The following is a 15,554-nucleotide window of genomic DNA, read 5'->3' on the forward strand; positions in this document are numbered from 1 at the left end:
GCGACCTGCCAGCCGAAGACGATGATTAATGATTGCCTTTTGGATTGTGTTGCACGCACGCACGATGCACCCTCAGTCCCGATGCCGGGGTCTGGGGCTTCCTCTGAGGTCTGCACCAGCTGCATTGCTGGAGGGTCATCCAGTGCGCACAAGTGAGCCAGCCGGCTGGGGGAGGGTCTCCTTGGACTAGACCGGAAGTAGGAGCATCTTCAGCCAAACTGGGAAGCAGGGCACGGCCCCCAGCCTTCTCATCCAGGCCTTTTCCTCCAGGGGCTGCCCTTTGCTGCCCTCAGGGATCCAGCCATGCTCTCCCCCAACCCCGAAGGCCTTCAGCACCTGTCCTTCAATGGGCTTCCAGAATAAAGGCTATTATCATCTTCTTTTGAGATATCTGCTCCCTGCAAAGTAGATCATAGGATTCCTATTTTACAGATGAGGAAGTTGAGGCTCAGAGAGATGTCTTACCCTGCTAAGGAACTGTGGAGATGAGATGTGGCTTTTACTTTACTTAGAAGTGAACCCTTTCTCAGCCTAAAGAAAGGAAACTCGTTTCATCAGGGATACAGGGAGATGGGCATTTTGACGCTAAAGGGAAGAACGAAGGGGAGGATTTCGTGCGTTCGCTGCCAGGGAGTGCGGAGCCAGAGACACGCAGGCAGCCGGGCCTCTGAGACCCCTGAAGCCACAGACTGTGTGTAAGTGGCTGCAGCTTCCAGGGAAGCCAGGCTGCCCGTCTCCTGGCCTGCGTGTGGCTGTTCCCACCCTGCCCACCCAGGCGGCTGAGCGGGAGGCGCCAGATGGAGGAGCCAGACCTGGGAGCTGGCTCACCACCCTGTCTCCTGTATGTTGTGGGGCTTCTGTGGGGGGACAGTGACAGGCCTGGGCAGAGACAGCCCCATCACCCAGACTGTGTGTCCCCCAGCACTCACGGTGTTTGGGAGCAGATGGGGTGGGGGCGACACTTTACTGGGGACTTCTGGCTTTTGGGAAGACCGCGGGAGAAGGCAGGACCCACTGCACCCGTCTCACTATATCCTGCTCTGCATTTCCCCTCTGCCTCCCGCAGACGAGTCCAGGGGAATCAAGGTAAAATGAGAACAAATGATAGGCCTGGGAAGGAAAACTGTGTTGGGAAGGGCACCTTTCTGCTTGGGAGAGAGGGTGGATGATGGGGACCCCCTGGCCTGCCGGCCAGCAGGGAGGTTTATTTCGTAATTTTGTGGAGGTAGCGGGCACACGAGTGCCAGGGCTTTCCTACACCCCACTCCTCCTGCGCTGCTTTAATCATGCTTTTCCATCTTCTGTATTTTATGATGGTTTGACGTCTTGGAGGCCCTGTTGGCTGCGGGGAGACTGCCCTTCTCAGGGCTGGCTGATTCCTAGAGAAAACAAACCAAGTACCTCTGAACACAGCTTTCTTGTACAAACCAGCCAACCCCAAATTGCATACCCCAAGCATCTCTTTATCTAGCTTTCGCCCACCGAGTCAGTATCACCTGCCCTCAGCCACCCCAGAGGCGGGTGCTAGACAGCTGAACACCCCCTATGACCTAGAGCGTGCCGACATAGTTCAAGCCAGCCGGTCCTCAGCAGTCACCCCGGCCGGCCTTGCCTTGTCCATGAAACACACAATAGAGCCTGTGTCCTGTCCTTTCCATTCACTCCTGCTTCTGCCTCCTGACGGACCCTGGTGCTTCCCCGTGTGGCCCTGCCTCTCATTTCTGGGAGGGACTGTGGGTGACAATAAAATCTTTCTGAGGTGTTAGCTTCTCTGTGTCATCACTCAGTCACCTCCATGAATTCAAATCCCATGGGGACATTTTAATACAGCTCCCACCAGGGAGGGTCCTGCTCCATGACCCCCCAAAGGAGCCCGGCCTGGGGCCTTGGTGGCACGTGTCACAGTGGGGACGGCTGACTGGCATTGTCCCTGTGGTCTGATGTCACAGCTTCTGAGCAGGGAATGGGATGATGGTTCTTAACCCCTTTCATTTATTTGGAAAAATCAAGTTCGCCCACCCAGTTCTGTGTGTATTTTTCAAGAGGTTTGGGGTCACCAGGTTAGGACCTCCCAGAGTGGGAATGGAGGTTACTGGGAGCCTCTTTGGGTGAGGAGAAAGGAGAGGAAAGTGACTCAGAGTGTGTGGGAGTGTAGGCGAGAAACAGGGAGGCAGAGGCTCAGTTTCCTCATCTGTTAAATGGGACTCAGAACACTTACTTCCTTCGCATCATGGGGATCTGAGCAAGGGTGACTCAGAATCGACGTGGAGGCTCTTTAGAAAGGAATGAATGCTCGTGACCGGCAACCTGGAGGCAGACGGGACATTCGAGGAGGGTCAGAGGGCAGGGATGACTTGGGGATATACGGGGTGGCAGGGATTTTCCAGTCAGGTTGAGGGATGGGTGATTCTTCTTTGCAGTGGTTCAGGGGCTGGCTCCGGTTCTCCACAGACCCAGAAAGTAGAGCAATTTCCCTGTGGCATCATTTCCAGAGAGAAGATGAGGAAGTTAAAAATTGCTGTAATGATAATAATGCCCCGCCCAAAATAAATAAACAAGAGAACACACCATGTGGTTTGGGGAAGTTCCAGGCTCCTTCCAGGGCCCCGATGGCCCACGGCTGCTGGCTGACCTTGGGGGATGCGCTGGTGCCGGCGGGGAAGGGGCAGAAGAACTTCCTGCGACTCCCCTGGGGGCCTGGTCTCTGCTCTCAGAGGCTGGAGACCTCTCAGACTGGAGCAAGCGCGAGGGCTAGTTGTGTGGCAGGGGCTCGAGTCGTGGGTCCCTTCTGGTGGAAGTGACCAGCGTGGCCCTGGCCGAGCCACTGCAGGTCTGTGGGGCTAAGATGCCCCCGCACCTGTGCTCAGACGAAGGACCAGGCACTCGGCAGTGCACTTGGAACAGTCGGGGAGGCTTGAAATGCTCTTTCAGGGTCAGAAAAACCCCCACAAAAATTTTCCTCATTCATGTGTTCCTTTCCCATCTCCCCCGCTCCCTCCCCTACTCTTCTCCCTCTTTCTTTTTTCTTTCTTCCTCCTTCCCTTTCTCCCTCCTCCCTTCTCTTCCCTCTCCTTCCCTCTTCCCTGCCTCTCCCCCTCCCTTGCACTTCTAACGCCCAGCACCAAATTCTTGGTGCACAGGGATGAATGAAGCCTAGTGTTTGCCCCTGAGGAGTGTTCTCTGGCATCTAAGTCTGCAGAGAATGATCAAAAACCACTAACCTGCGGGGGAAAAATACCAGAGCTTCCCTCTATCTGATCGGAAGCATCTCGCTGTCTTATGAAACCTCAAGGTGGCTGTGAATTCCTGCCCCTCCCACAGGGTCTGGGAAGGACGGAGCAGCAGACAGTGCCTGTGCCTCGGAGTCGTCCAGGAGTCTCATGCCTCCCGACAGTGTGAACGCCGAGAAGGGGCACCTAACTCACCCGGCTTCCTGGAGGAGGCGGCTCGTGAGCTGGGTCCCCTGGAAGCCTCCAGATGCCCTGGCCCTGCCCACTCTGATGCCCTTGCTGTGCCCCCCGTGGAGAGCAGCGTCTGCCCTGCAGGGGGCAGAGCGGAGGCTGCTGGCCGCACTTCGGCGCCCACTTTGGGTTGTTCCTGCCCTTCGCAAGCTGGCCCTGTGCTTCCCCAAGGCCCGTCTCCAGCCCAGACCCTTTCCTGCGCTCTGGGGTGAGCGGGTATCTGCCGGCTTGCTGGATAACACCGCCCATGGTGGGTGCTATCAGTGTGCGAGGCGCTGTGCTCCGTGATGACAAGGGTCGTTGCATTTAATCTTCATCGTCCTGGGAGGCAGGACTCCAAGGACGAGGGAGCACAGCTTGGAGTGAGCCACCCAAACCTGGGTTTATCTTGTGTTTTTCTCATGTTTAGGCTGAAATCATGCTTTTGGGGGAGGAAGATCACAGAGAAGCACCCTTCCCATCACCCCATCTCTGGGGCACGGGTACCAACGTGATGCTGCGGAGGAAGTGTCTGCCAGGTGTGTCCACTGGACAGTTACGTTTGTCTCCCCACTTTCTGTATTCTACTCTTTGGAAGCGAGTCACCAAGAGCAGCCCATGCTCGAGGGGCAGGGGAGAAGGGAATTAAAATCCATCTCCTTGGGGGGAGACTGTCAACGTAAATTATTTGGAATTCTGTATGGGAGACTATGTCTTCTTCCTCATTCATTCACTCCTTTATTTTTTACTTATTTTTTTAAATCTTTTATTTTTTAAATGGGGGTACTGGGGATTGAACTCAGGACCTGGTGCATGCTAAGCAGGTACTCTACCGCTGAGCTATTACCCTCCCCCATTCATTCCTTTATTAATTCATCATTTATATATGTCAGTATGAATCATGGGCCTTTCTTGTATACTTTGCATTATGACCCAATAGTATGTTATTTCTGTGAGGCTCCAATTGTTCCGGCTTTGGCCTGTGGGAGCTCCTTCAGGTCGACTACTGTGTCCAGTCGATATGCCCCCATCTCTCTGTTTTTTCGAGCACGTCCTTACTTCCTGCCTCTCCAAGGTGCTGTGGGCTCGTGCACTTGTTTCTTGACCCTGCCTGAGAGTCAGCCGTTTCTCCAGATGCCTGGCGTCCTCTGAGCGGAGAGTTGTATTAGGAATGAAAGTCTGGGCGCTCGGTTGGCTCACTTGGCACTGGGCGGAGGATCTCTGAAAAATGCGAAACGAGATACCTCTTTTTTTCCTTTGGAATAAAGATGACCTTACCGTGATCATCTGGCTCCTGGCCACCTTTTCAGTCTTGTTTTGAGCCACGGGGCAGCTCTGATGAGCCCATTCGTGTTCCTCAGACAAACCTTTGGACTCTCTGTGTCTTCCTGGCTCTTTGCCTGGCTGACTCAGGGTCTCAGCAAAATGCCCCTGGACTCCAACCCTTACCCGCCTTGCTCTGGTCTTCCAGCCCCCAGGAAAGCCCCTGGACCCTGGCAGCGCTGGATAGAGAGGTAAGGAGAGAGTGATGCTCCAAGCAATTATGCTGCGTTCTGCACGCGGCGGTCTCTGATGGGAAGCCTGTCCCTCCCCCAGAAGGCTTTAACTCTTCTCTACCTCAGGGTGCATGAAGCCCTGTGAGTCCCCGTGACCAGAAAGCTAGCATTCCCTTTTTCACTCCTGGAGCTTTCCGCCCATGTGTCCCCAAAAGCACCTGCCCATGGAGCCGTACGGAGCTTGCAAACACCCCTTTCCCTCTCTCAGGCGAGCTTCCCGAGGGTGCCAACCGCGACTTGCCCATCTTGGCTCCTCAGTTCAAGGCTCTCAGTAAGAAAGGTATCAAGTGTGTCCGGGACTCGCCATTTGAGTTTCCTGGACCATCTTCAGCATGAGCCTCCCTCGGGAAGGATGAGCGGGTCAGCAGGGGAGCCATTTCCAGCCGTCAGAAAGGGCTTGGAAGACCGTGGCAAAGGTGGCCTCCCATCCGCTTTCTCCCTCTTTCCTTTATTTGACAGAATGCGCTAGAGGGTGGAAAGCTCACTGTTAGCAAAGCTTGTTGATGTTTCACTGGCTGTAAAGGAGGGTCCGTCATTTCCAGTCTTATCTTAAAATCTCCTTGATGCCTGGGTCTTCTTTTTTTGCCCCATCTCTGAATATCAATAATATTGCAGAAGTGAGGGATCGAAGTTTTTCAAGTGGTGGGTGAGCGGCGGTGGGGGCGGGGTGTGGGGGCTGGAAGGAGAGTTCCCATAAACTCATCCCTGGGTGATGCTCCCAGAGGCACCAAGTTCCCTGCTCTCCTCCCCCTCATTCTCTCCCCTGCTCCACTCTCTATCCTCCCTCCCCTCCGTCTCTTCCATAAACAAAGCCACAGCCTCAAACAACATCTTGTAAAGCGCATTATAAAATGCTTCTAATAAATCCCTAACAGCCTTGGCCATAACCAGCTGAAAGAAAGGTGATTATGACACGAAAGTGTCAGGTTAGAACAACAAATTGGGCCACGCGAGCAGGGATTTCTTCATCTCTGTAAGTGTGCTATAAAAGTCTATATAATTTCACAAATAAATATGAACATTGCTTAGTAAATGGCTCCTGGATTTAGAGCTCCAGGACCCCAGGAAGGAACACATTAGCACCAGCGGTGCAATTTCAGATATGGGGCAAATCTACCCAGGGGCTGCCCACCAGATGGCCTCCACCTACCCCTGTCCCTTCTCAAACATGTGGGGCACCCCAGACCGGGGCAGCAGGAAGGCTGGGCAGCTCCTGGGGTCCAGGACCAGAATTGGGAGGCCAAATGGGGACTGGTGGCCCTGGGGTCCTCATGACAGTCTGTGTGGCCTTGGAAGAGCAGAAAAGACCAGCTCTGCACAGGTGAGAGGGGAGATGTCAGGGTCAGGTGAGCTGGGGACCCTGGAGGGGTTGGGAGGCCAGCCTCCAAGTTTGCTGGCAGCGAGGGGTTTCCCAGGATGCTGGACTTCCCATCTTAAAACTGGACAGTCAGTAATCTTACCACTCAGAGAGCAGCGATCCTGGGGGCTGCTTTGTTGTGTACTGCCTCTTGTTCCTGGCTGGCCCCAGAAACCGGGTGTGGGGAAGAAGGGAAAAGGAGGCGGGGCTTCAGAGAGCGTGGAATTGGATTTATATCAGTGTTTCCCAACTCTGGCTACGCTTGAAATGCTTTTAATAACCTTTCATTTCCAGCCACATGGAAAGATGCTCAACATCACTAATCAACAGGGAAATGCAAATCAAAGCCACAGTGAGATATCACCTCACACTTATCGGAATAGCTATCATCATCAAAAAGAACGCAAATGACACACGTTGGTGAGCATGTGGAGCAAAGGGAACCCTTGTACACTGTTGGGGGGAATGCAAATTGGTGACGCCACTGTGGGAAACAGTATAGAGGTTTCCCAAAAAACCTAAAAATAAAATTGCTACATGACCCAACAATTCCACTCCTGGGTATATGTATTTAAAAAAAAAAAAGCACTAGTTGGAAAACATACATGCAACGCAATGCTCATAGCAGCATTATTTACAACTGTCAAGACATGGGAACAACCTCAGTGTGCATTAGCAGGTGACTGGATATATATCACAGTATATAGATATACACACATGCATACAGTGGAATACTAATCAGCAATGAAAAAGAACAAAATGTTGCCATTTGCTAAAACATGGACTTGGAGGGTGTTATGCAAAGTGAAATAAGTTAGACGGAGAAAGACAAATAATTTGTGATACAACTTACACATGGACGCTGAAATACAATGAACTCGTGACTATTACAAAACAGAAACAAACGCACAGGTATAGAAAACGAACTGGTGGCTACCAATGGGGAAAGGGGAGGAGGGAGAGGCAGTTTGGGAGGTGGGGATTAAGAGGTACCAACTATTATGCATAGAATAAACTACAAAGATATATTATACAACACAGGGAGTATAACCAATATTTCATAATAACTAAATGGAGTATAACCTTTAAAAATTGTGAATGACCATATTGGACAACTGTAACATATAATATTGTACATCAATTATACTTCAATTAAAAAAGAAGAGGAGTTTGGGATTCACATATAAACATTACTGTACACAAACTAGATAAACAACAAGGACCTACCGTATAGCACGGGAACTATATTCAATATCTTGTAATAACCTATAATGGAAAAGAATCTGAAAATGCATATACATGTATATGTGTAACTGAATCACTTTACTGAGTACCTGAAACTAATATAACATTGTAAATTAACTATGTTTCAATCAAAATGGTTACTTAAAAAAAGAAGAAGAAGGAAAGAAAGCTATTAATTTCTGGCCCCATGTGAGACCGCTAAGCCGGAATCTCCATGGGTGTGGTCCCGGCGTTGGTGGCTATTTCAGGGCTCCCCAGGAGATGCTGATGTGCGTGGTGTGTGAGCCAGAGGCTTGGAGGACACCATCTCCAGCCCATCCAATGCTGCATCTTGACTGCGCCTTCTTAGTGCCACGTAAGGGCTGTCTTTTGATCCATGTATTCTCTTTTCTCTTGCTGCCATCACCCTACACCCCAACCTCATTTAAATACCAAATGAGATCAGTTCAAACAAACCATATTTGTTAATTCAGTCATGGACCCATCAGGAGCACTGGCTGACCCTTTCCCATCTGGTGCTTTTCTCTTACCGACGTGGCCCAGATAAGAAATGACGACCTGCATTTTCAAACCAGAGATGTTATAAATAGGAAAGTCCATCCTCACAAGCATTCTTTTTTTTATAACGAAGACGAAAATGTTGTAATGAACTTTGGCAGAACACGTATGTCCCCTCCCCTCTTCACGCTCGATGGCTGGGGTGGGAACCTGGAGCTAACCCATCATTTCACTCTGTCGGCTGGCAGGACACACAGACTCTAAATTTAAACCCAGTATGTCTTCCTGTATGCTTGAAATTTTTTTTTGGACTGTCTGACTGCATGGGATGGAAATTTGGATTGTGAGCACTGGACTGGGTGGCGATTGGGGCTCTCTGTCACGGCCTGTGGAAGAGGGTGGATCACAGCCCCCAGAAGAGGGAGTTTGGTCTCCATGGAAACCTGACTTGGGTGCACAAAGACCTCAGCTCATGTCCTGCATCTGCCCTGTGACACCCTCTCATCTGCTCTTTCAGGCTACCATCCTCTGAGCTCCAGCACGGACTACCTGCAGCCCAAATTCTGCTCTGATCTCTGTCACAATGGTGCCTTAATCACCCAGCACTCTGACCTCTTGGAAAGCAGGGTCTCATTTGATGCTGGCTTGCATTATCCTCTCATTATTTTATGAGTGTGGAAGGTACATAGAGATGTAGAATCAGAGGTGAGGTCTTAGTCTCATTCCATTTAATGGCCCTCCAACCTTGGACACATCACTTAACCCCGTTGATCCTTAGTGTCCTTCTCTGAATAATGGGAAGAATGGGATTGTGGGCACACTCAGTGTATGATGCTATATACAGTGTCTGGCATGTATTGGCTATTCATTGTGCTTGTTAACTCTCTCCCCAATTTCCTTACCACTGTTAAGACAATCAAATGTGAAGACTTCATGCAAGGTGCCATACTCATGCTCTGATTCCTACTAGGCCATTATTCTCCTGAGCTACATCTGGAGACTGGGGCCATTTACCCTTCTGTACTAGACCATGAAGCACACCTGCTTTGCCTTCTCTCAGACCTCACCATAGGAGTATCAAACATCAATTCTTCTCCATCCTCTGCCCTTCCAAAGCCTTGCCCTCTTTATGGGGCCTCATTCAAGTCCAGCCTTCTAGGAAGACAGCCTGAGATTCTGTGATCTTGAAGCTGGTAAGGGAAGGACTACTTTCAGGTCCCTGCAGGGAGGTATCATGGTCACCCCACCCTCGAGGGTCAACTTACCTCCAGCTGTTTAAGTTTGCTCAGGCCATCTGCCCTTGGCTCTGCTGTCTAAGTTGAAGGATCCTCCTTCTTTATCTTCCCAAAGCCCACTCATCTTCCAGGACCCAGGCCCATCCCTGCTTCCTTCAGAACCTGCTCCCACCCCTGTAACGACTTTGACCTCCCTCACACTTACCATCTGTGATGCTCACATACTGGTCCCTCTTCTCCTGGCCTCTCCACCTCTGCCCTACCCTGTTTTGTGCTGGGAGGCAGACCTGCATGGACTCCTTTCCCTTTGGCTTCAGGCTGCGTTTAACCAATGGGATGAACCAACAGAAGACCCAAGGGTGTGGGCAGGCTGAGCTGGGAGTACCTGTTCTCTGGGGGCTGCCTCTGGTTGCTACAGCTCTTGCTAAGTGGACCTTCCCACACAGCTGTCCTCTCTGCCTTCTCAGCATCGCCTTCCCTGGTCTCTTCAGGCCTAGGGCAGTGGTGCCCATTATCCCTTGTGGCTTTTGCTAAACAATTCCCATATATTTTAAAACCATACTCTCATTAAACTCTCCTCAATTATCCAGCTTGAGTGTGCCATCTGTTTCCTGCTGAGACCCTGACTATTATGGCTTCTGATGGTGCAGTAACCGATTTAACACTCTGGTATCTATTGTTTTATATCATCCTTCCGTTGTTTACCTTATGGACGTCAGGGTTAGGGTCTACAGGGAAGACATGATTATCATCTAGCTTTTTTGGTGACCTCAAACTTGGCACAGTGCTGGCCTCACGCTGGGCATGAAGCAAGTGCCCACAGAATTACCCGAGAGAAAGACTGCAGTGTACATGGATTTCTAACTCCCCTTCTTCAATCTCTGCCCTAGGTCTGTGGGTATAGTGGCTGCCTCGGAAGAGAAGTTCAGAGTCAGGTGGTAGGGAAGCCCAGACTTGGAAACTGAGCTCACACTTTGGGAGAAGATGGGCACCAGAGCAAGACCCCTTGTGACTTGAAAGTCCAGGCAGGCCAAACTTCATCCCCAGAGAGCACCGGGGTCAGCCCTGCGTGATGAAGCACGGTCTGGGGGGCTTGGCAGGGCAGGAGGTGGCGCTGCGTCTCCTGGTGTGCAGGTAGGTGGGGCCTGGTGAGGGGGTGTCTGGTGTCAGGCAAGGCAGAGATGTGTGACTGTGAGATGAGAAGCCACCTGAATGAGAAGGGATGTTAGCATCATCCTGTCGTGCGTGGCCCAACCTGGCAGCCGCTTACACATGCGGCTACTGAGTGCTTGAAATGCGGCTCGTCTGAACTGCGTGTGCTGCGGGTGTCAAATACACACCAGGTTTCAAACTTAGTATGAAAAACAAAGTGTAAAATAATCTCATTAAGAAGATTTTATATTCGTTATATGTTGAAATGGTAATATATACTGCATTCAATGAAATAAACTATTACATTTCTTTTTACTTTTTTAATGTGGCGACCAGAAAATTTGAAATTACGTGTCTCACGTCATGTTTCTATTGGGCAGTGTTTGTTTGGTCCACCCTTCTCGTTTTACAGATGAGAAGCCCTGGGCTCAGAGAAGGGAAGAGAGTTTCAGGGCCACTTACGCAGCGGGGATCAAGGAGGGAAAGCTGGGACCGTCACAGGGTCGTTTCGCCGCATTGATTGTTGCATAAACGGTGGGCGGGTGGATGGAGAGAGGGCACAGTCCTGGTGGCCTGACCCCAAAGAGCTGAAACCAGCGGTCTGGTCTTGACCTTGCATACATGAACGGAGGCCTAGGACCTTTCTCGGAGGGAGCTGTGTGCCCCTGCCTGGGAGGGCCATCCCCTTGGAGGAATGTCTCTGTGGTAGACTCTTGTCCCTGTGGGACAGGGAGGAGTCCCCTGCACACATGGCCTTGGCCCAGGCAGCCTGGACAGGACCTGACAAAATAACTGAAAGGCGGTTTAGAGAGAGGTCTCCCCAGTAGCCGCCACTATCACATTCATGTTGAACAAGACTTCCCAGCCATCCGGGGGAGCCCCGTAAAGCCGGGGGCCTCGCTAACATTTGGGCTGATTCTGCAAGTATTTCTTGAATGTGTCCTCTGTAGCCAGGCCAAGAAAAGGAAAGACACAGTTCCTGGGTGTGGCACAAGACAGCCCTTTATCCATGAAACTACTGCAGAACAATGACAGAGAGCAAAGGGTAAGCCCCAGGGGGCTAGCGCAGCCTGCAGGTGAGATGCTGCGGCGGGGCGGTGGGGAGGTGCTGCTGTGGTTATGAACTGGCATCGCGCCCTCATATGGCCTGAGTTCTGCGCTGACCATCCAGTGAGTGATCTGCGCAGATCGCTCTCTCTCCCATCTCCTTGGCCTCATTTGCTCAGTTGGACAACTCCGGCCTTCTGGTTCCCGCTCTCCGGCCGTGGTGGGTGTGACGAGAGTACCGCACGTGGCCGGGACCCGGGGGCTCAGGGCCGCTGAGGACAGGGAGTGAGGGGGAGCAGCTGAAGGGGGCCCGCGGGGGAGGCTGGTCGGATCATTTATCTTCCAAAATGGAGTGCTTCTGAGGGTGAAAGGGGATGCTATTAATATTAAAATCGGGACAAGAGATGGCGAGGAGGTTGTTCTATGTAACTAGGACGTGTGAGACTCCACTGGGAAGAGGCCGAAGACACAGCTAAGACCAAACTCCAGTCTGGCTCGGGGATGGCCAGCAGCAGAGGAAAGGCTTTGCACTAGAGGTTGGAGGGCAGAGGATGGAGGGCTACAGTTAGGTAGGGATCAAAGCAGGAAGGAATTTTGGGACAGCAGTGACTTAGAGGCATGACACCAGTAGTGATGGAGTGTTTGGCCTGGGGCCTGGTTGTCCTGGACACCTACATCCTGGGGTTATGGGGAATTTAAAATGAGAATGTGCAGGAGATGTGAAATCAGGTACCCAGCAAGGCAATTCCAGTCTCATTACTGATCACAGGTGAGCAATTCAGGTGGGTGTCCCTGGGCTGCTTCTGGAGGAAAGCCTGCCTTTAGGAACCCCATATGGGAGTCCAAGAATGCTGCCTGAGTGAGGCCACCGTCACTGGCCTCAGGGTGAAGGTCATCAAACTGCCGGGCCCTTGGGAGCTCCCAGGACCTCCAGCCCTGCCCCCACCCCAACAATGGCCCTGTTGAGCCAGCTGGCTCCTTGGCAGTAGGAAGTCCTTGGTCTAAGCCCCACACATGAAGAGAGCTTCAGAAAAGGTGCCCCCGTGACCCCGAGCCGGGGAGCTCAAAGGGGCCCATTCTTCGTGGCCGTGGGGCTGGGGTGGGTGGGAACGGTCTTGTGGCTTTGACCCCAGGAAACCATGACTGGCCCAGTGTTCCCGCCTTTGCCCTGCGGCTCTCTTGGTTCCATCTGCTGACCTCATGGGATTGTCCTTCGAGTCTGCCTTGGCTGCAGGGCACGGCCGGGGAGACAGGGCCTTTCTTCCCTCCCTGCAGCCCTGGCGGGTGGGGTCTGGCCCTGGTGGGTGCTGAATCCCTCCCGCTGCCTCCCTGCGCAGACCCCGTGCCCCTCTTCCCCTGCGGGTCTTCCTCCCAGCCTCTCACTGGGGCCCGCAGGGGTTTTAGGAAAAACACAGCCGGGCCTCCCGCCAGGTAAAGTGGTAAAACCGTCTCTTCTTCCCAGGCCCCAGGGACGGGTCTGTGCGCTCTTCTATTCTCCGGCGGCCACCACCCCCCCTGTGCGCCGGGACACCACTTCACAAGCTCCGTTAACAACAGACGTCGTCACAGGCACCGGGCGACCAGTCCTCGCCCACGGGGAGCGATGGGTTTCCGCCCAGGCAGATTCGCAAGCAGAGCCTTTCAGCCTTTCTCCGATGTCTGTAAGCAGACCCAGAGGGCTTGTACTTTAGAGCCCGCTCTGATATGAAGGTGCGTAAACTCCGTGAAGTCGCACAGCGAAAGAGGTCTTTGGTCGATCTTCCGGGCCCCATTCTTCTCTGTCATGAAACGGACGCAGGTCTGGACATCTTTCTCACAGTGTCTCTTTCCCTAGTTGGCCCCATGGGAAAATCTCTGAATCCTTCCATCATTCACCGAGCCCAGCCAGCCTGCCTTCCCCTCTGGGAGGCAACCTCATGTTTTAAGGATGCTTGGAATTTGCTTGAAGCAGGTGTGGTAAGACACACAGACCCAGAAGTGACTGTCACGAAGGAAGAAGTTGTTTGTACTCACAGATCCCTGGAAACAGGAGGCAGGCAATGCAGGGGGGCCGCACGGGGAAGCACCGGGGTGGGTCAGGAGGCCGAGGGGGAGGGGGAACTCCGGGCAGAGTCTGCAGGACTCTGTGGTTTCTGCAGGAAGGAACTGGCGAAAGAGTTAGGTGAGCAGGTTTAGGATTGGTTAGTTCAATAATTTCAGCAGGCTCTGGGGCACACGCGCTGTCGCAAGTCATCTGAGCCCAGCCTTGGGGGGATTACGATGGGGAGATAGCGGCCCTAGTGGAGGGTAAGAACTTAATAAAGGAGGAGTTTGGGGGTGTGGGCCCTAGATTGCGTGGTTTCTCTCTCTAGGAAGGGACAGCACGGGAGGGACAGCAGTGTCAGCAAGGCCACAAGATCAAGACATCAAGGAGAGATGTTAGAAAGTATTTTTATCACTCATCTTTTTGCAAAATTCTGTAGAAATTCCAGCCACTCTGCTGTGTTACCTTCAACAATCCCTTTTCTCCTCCTTTTGAAATCAAGTCCTCTTCCAGGCAGTCCTCTCTCATCCCACCCCCGGCCCCCCCCCCAGATGGAACGGTTCCCTTCACTCCTAGACTCTGCCTGTCCCTCTGTGGTGCCTGCTGTCCTGTGCCAGGGCTTGGGGTTAGCTGCGTTCATGCTGGCCTCTCCCTGGGAGACACGAGCTGCTCGAGGGGTCACTTATCCCAGGCCTTGCAGTGCCTGCAGACAGGATGGAGGTGGGGCCCTGACTGAGCACGGACTGTGGGCCGTTTGGACATCTCCAAACTCAAGGGAGTCATTTGCATCTCAGGGAACTCTGGACAGTGTCTGCTGCCCAGGTGTCCCTCATGAGAAGGGACATGATGTGTGAGGACCCAGCTGGACACCTCTGTTCTCATTCCTGACACCACAGGTGGGCATTTTTGTGGGTGTGCCCTGGCTGCCGGCAGACGGTGCCTGGAGCAAGTCCTATTCTAATGCTCATGAGCTCTCGGGGGTCCTTCGACCCCTGAACACTCACAGAGCATATGCATGTGCATTTTCCCAGGAGAGGAGACCCAGGGCGCTCATCAGATTTTAGAATTGCTCCAAACTGGGAACAGGTTAAGCGCTTAGAACAGATGGTCCCTGCCAAGACTGTGGCCTGGGGCTGGTGTCTGGAAGCCTTCCGCCGCTGGTCTCCGGGTCAAACCTGCTGGATGCCTGTTCCTCATGGCGTCCTGCCTCATGCCCTTCCTCCTCCCATCGTTGGGCCGTCTTGGCCCCCTTGCCGGGCAGTATCTCTGCATCTCCCAGACTGATCCTGATCGCAGGGTGGGCCTGATGTAAATCATTCCAGATCACCATCCTTGTGGCTGACGGGGCTCTGAGCTGGTGTCCCCTGTTACTCCTTGTGCCAAAGCCCCAGCCAGGGAACTTCTCTGGTGCTCCAAGCACTCCAGAGTAGGGCAACCTGCCTGCGCCCTCACCTCCCCCCACCACAGCGAGGGGGCCGCTGGGAGACTTTGCAGATGCCAACGGTTACAGCAATGGCAGCAGCAACAGCCGCCTTTCCTGTTGTTATTACTGTTATTGGCAATAATATCAATGGCACTACCAACGAGAGCCACGGTGGCAGCCGGCGCCGCCCACAGCTGACTCTGCCAGGTGCTTCCCTGTCTTCATTCTCTCGTTTGATTTTCACAACAACCCTCTGGGACCAGGAACTTTGAACTTGCCCATCTCCATTATACAGAAGGAAACTGAGACACAGAGAAGTTAAGTTACTCACCTGAGGTCACACAGCTAGTAAACACAGAGCCAGAGTTCAGACCCAAGTGTGCCCCACTCCCAAATTCACACCTGTGGTCCCAATACCATGCTGCTGGTGGCCTAACTGACCCCAGGTCTGCGAGCATTGTTGTCCTAGGAGCATGCGTCCCTCGGGCCCCTCCCCATGGCACCTGGGGCTCGCGTCCCTCGGGCCCCTCCCCATGGCTCGCTGTCCTTCTGCAGCAAAGCACTCATCACAAAGAATT

The 15,554-nt window shown here is 52.8% G+C and overlaps 1 long non-coding RNA gene across 1 annotated transcript; it reads right to left on the reverse strand.

Moving 5' to 3' along the window:
* Positions 1 to 226: 226 nt before the first annotated feature.
* LOC140690787 (uncharacterized) lies at positions 227 to 1,776 on the reverse strand. The gene is made up of 3 exons (XR_012066110.1): positions 1,613 to 1,776; positions 1,142 to 1,379; positions 227 to 398 (listed from the first exon to the last, which is right to left on the reverse strand). It is a non-coding gene; the product is annotated as an uncharacterized lncRNA (long non-coding RNA).
* Between the last annotated feature and the right edge of the window lie 13,778 nt (positions 1,777 to 15,554).

Source organism: Vicugna pacos, chromosome 31, assembly GCF_048564905.1.
Source record: "Vicugna pacos chromosome 31, VicPac4, whole genome shotgun sequence".
Taxonomy (NCBI): domain Eukaryota; kingdom Metazoa; phylum Chordata; class Mammalia; order Artiodactyla; family Camelidae; genus Vicugna; species Vicugna pacos.